The sequence below is a fragment of the Littorina saxatilis genome, linkage group LG7 (genome assembly GCF_037325665.1).
Source record: "Littorina saxatilis isolate snail1 linkage group LG7, US_GU_Lsax_2.0, whole genome shotgun sequence".
In the NCBI taxonomy this organism is placed as follows: Eukaryota; Metazoa; Mollusca; class Gastropoda; order Littorinimorpha; family Littorinidae; genus Littorina; species Littorina saxatilis.
The window spans coordinates 10,021,182-10,024,908 of record NC_090251.1 but is presented as its reverse complement, the minus strand read 5'-3'; the positions used below and the strand labels follow the sequence as shown (position 1 = coordinate 10,024,908).

The 3,727-nt window shown below is 38.7% G+C and overlaps 1 long non-coding RNA gene across 2 annotated transcripts in view; it reads left to right on the top strand.

Annotated features, from left to right (window-relative positions):
• The window catches only part of LOC138970293 (uncharacterized), a 3,900-nt gene extending 414 nt beyond the window's left edge, over window positions 1-3,486 (top strand). The window contains exons 2-3 of one of the 2 annotated variants that reach the window (XR_011456876.1): window positions 125-218; window positions 3,286-3,486. This is a non-coding gene — a long non-coding RNA (uncharacterized lncRNA). Of the gene's footprint in view, window positions 219-3,285 lie in introns of both variants that reach the window. The other variant, XR_011456875.1, reaches the window with a different exon arrangement.
• The last annotated feature ends 241 nt before the right edge of the window (window positions 3,487-3,727 follow it).

Below are 3,727 nucleotides of genomic sequence, written 5' to 3'. Positions count from 1 at the left end.
ACATGACACTGATCTTTATTTTATGATTAAATGTTCTTTGAGTAAAATCATATAGACTGTTGGTGCTGCTAATGTTGTTGTGACTATTCTTCCTCTGTGTATTCTTTCTTAATCTTTTCTTCAGATTGCAGTTCTCCCATGCACCACATCGTCTATCAATGGAGTCTACAACATTGTCTGAGATGTGATTTGAGTACGAGAATGTCAAAATGATGAAGGTAAACTTTTAAACACATAGAGCTGAACAAACTGCTGAATTCAAATATACAATTACAGTCAACTTCCTTGTAAACGCCCAGTATCGAGCACACGCCCACCCCCTACCTTGGGTCACCAAACTCAGTATAGGGTATATAGGGTATACGTATAGTACCTTGTAATTACCCACCCCCACATCCAAAGGTGCAAAAAAACACCCGACAGTTTCTTTTTGTTTTTAATCCTCTTCACAAAATACAGAGATATTCGCCGAGTGAATAATGACAAGAGGCTGCAATGCAGACATACCGCTGAGTTCATAGATTGGCCACTGCAGTCTTTGGATAGCCATGTCAAAAGTGGACAAATATTTGAGAGACGACGTCGACCTTGGGGGATTTAAAGAGATCAAGTAAACTGACTCGTGTGGTTTTTTTTTATTTTTTTTTAATTTTTATAAAACGTTGCTGTGTTTGACATGTATACATTTCCCCCCTCCCCCCTCTTTGATCAGGAACACGGAACTGAATGCAGTTATGATGTTTCATTGTGCAAGTTTATGACTTTTGTCCCGACACAAGCGCTGCTGCTCGTAACGCTAGATATGCGAAGCAGATCTTCAGTCATCATTTTCTTTTGCGACATGAGCATTTGTTCTAAAACTATGACACACAGGTATTGCTTTGTTTAGGTTTCCATGTTCCATTCGGGCGTTGCACTTGCACACACACGAACGAGTGTGTCACATAGTGAGAAACATGAGGGTATAGACATGTTTTGCACATTAACAAATTCTACTATCATTCTCATAACCAGTGATCAAATAGCACGATTTTTCACGAGCCCCTACTTTTGAGCAAAATTAGTGCATACGGGGGATTGGCGAATACAAGGTAGTTTACGGTACAGGTGTTTTTTTCATGCAAACAAAATGTTAACACTAAATGTCAGGGTATTTATCTCCATGCAGATTGTGAGGTTAAATTGCAGAGAGTTATTATGCAATGTGTGACTTGCATCGAGTTGTGTCGCTATGCAGAGTGTGACTTTTCTTGTTTAATTGCCGTACTATTAAATGGAAGATACTCAGATTAAAGAAAGTCTTACATTGGGAGGTAGGAATGTGCTTTTGCATGGTTTGTGACAAGACAAACTTTCCTTATAAGAGCTTAAAGATACATTCCATGACGTTTGAACCAAAATGTCAGCTATCATAGATCTCTCTAACTAAACAAAATGAGGGTAACCTTCTACCGGAACGCATACCAAAAGTATGATAGCCTGGTAGTGTGCTGTGCATAGTGGGAGTCTTTGGCTTAATGAATTTCACATGTTAACACCAGTGTCTGTTAGGTAATGAATCACACATCCTCCACTCTTCACTGAAATAAGTCAGAAGTATGTGCCCATGTTAAAGATGGTCTTATTTTACCCATATATATACCTAGACAAACATGTGGTGTCTGTAATATGAGGAGTAACATACCGTTAGAGGCCCAGTCCTTATTTTGAAAGCAGTTCTGTTCAGCTGGAATAAAATTCTCTTAAATTTTTTTCTTAATTAAATAAAAACAAAAACAAATTGTTGTGCACGCAAAGCAGTCCGGCTGTTTTTGTTGTTGTATGTGTCTAAGGGCAGAGATGATCTTATTTTACGTAACAGCTTTTCCAGGTCAGAGTGAGCACAATCGTTTACATGTGCCTACGTGGGTTTGCATTATTCAAATGCAGGAAACCAACAACAGCACACCGAATAGTTTCTGAGCTATTACATTATATTTTTCCCTTTCTCTGGTCTCAGAAATATAACAAATGCCAGGGCATACAGTCGTAATCGTATGTGAATTTTCAAACAGATTAGCATAAAACAAAGTCTGTGTGTTCTTGTGTTTTGCGAGCTGTATACTCGTTAATTTACTCGTGCTATCTGATTTTGTTATCTTGCAGGTGTGTTTTCTTTACCGCAAGCATATCTACGTACAATGGGAAAATTAAAGACATTTACCAGCCCACAGTGCAGAACAGAATATGAACAAGGTATGTAGCGTTGGATGCGATAATCAGATTAAGTTGTCTTCTTCTGCATTATGCATTTGCAATATTCATCTTTAGTGCGCGCGCGCGTGTGTATGTGTGTGTGTTTATTGGTTGAAGACGACACAGGTTGGTGCCCCTTCCCTCATTTGTTTATCTGTGTGCGAGACTTCGTGAGTCAGTTGCATAGGCAGGATAGCTAACTGAGTTGCCTGCAAGACCGTTAACGGCATTTCGCACTTTATATTTGCTGTACATTAATTTCAGCTTAGGTATGACCAATACCAAAAGTTGCAATGTTGTAGGTGAAATGGTCTGTCTTTTGGACTCTTTCCAAAAAGAATCCGAATTCGGGGATAGACTCAACCGTTTCAGGTTTTATATGGAGCCGTACACTAATTAACCCGATTTAAGCATTACAGAATTTAAGATTGTTAGTTTTGGAGGGTATAAACTATGTAATTTAAATGAAAATTTCAATAATAAATTTTCATTTGATTAATATACTTACCCAATTCTCATAGTTTATACCCTCCCATCCTTCCACGCTACTTAATTTCCTATGGCGTCTTTTTTTTAACTTGGTTACCACCCTTTCGAGGGCAGGTAATTTGAGTAGTTTTTCGACATCTAGCATATGAGATCTTAGTCAATGCATCCCTCAGACAACCAGTGACACCGTTAATGACACATGAAGCAATAAGGTAACTATCAGATAACACTTGTATACACAAAATCCACTCGGACAAGATCAACAAAATCTTACGATCTTGTAACGTTAACTCATTGGAGACGTAATGTTTTAATCCTTTGTTTGTGTTGAAAATGTGCTGAAAAAAGAAGATTACAGCTAGATCAAAACTCAAAAGTGTTCCAAATTACCCCTCCATTTGACCTGTGAACTCGCCACTGTGTTGACCTTTGTCATGCATAAGATATAGTTAATAATCACCAAATATTAACTAACTAGGTCAACAGGTCAAGAAGTATTAAGCATTTTTGTGGGCTGCATTTGTTTCATTTGTGTCACCTTTTATGTTTATACTTTTGCAGGCTGGTGTGGAGTTCTGATGTTGCCAGGGCGATGGAAGACACATTCATAAGACATATAAACAAGCTTCCCTGTGAAGTGTTTTGATCACAAATCACCATTATTTCACACATTTATGCATATCTATTCTCAGCTCAGACTTGTGCTTTGAAATTGGATGTTTAAGTACTAGCTAAAACCCTGAATAAAGTCTTCGCAGTACATGGAATGGGATCAAAAGTGTGTGTGTGTGTGTGTGTGTGTGTGTGTGTGTGTAAGCAACATTCAAAAATGAGGGTGAGATAAAAAATTTAAAAAAGCTACAACACAGATACCTTTTTGTCTAGCGTCAAGGACGGATCCAGGGGGGGTTCCTGTCACCCCCCCCCCCCCCCCCCCCCCGGCCTTAACATGTATCTCCTCCAATGTCATGACAAATACTCGGAGAACGCGCCAGCTAGATTC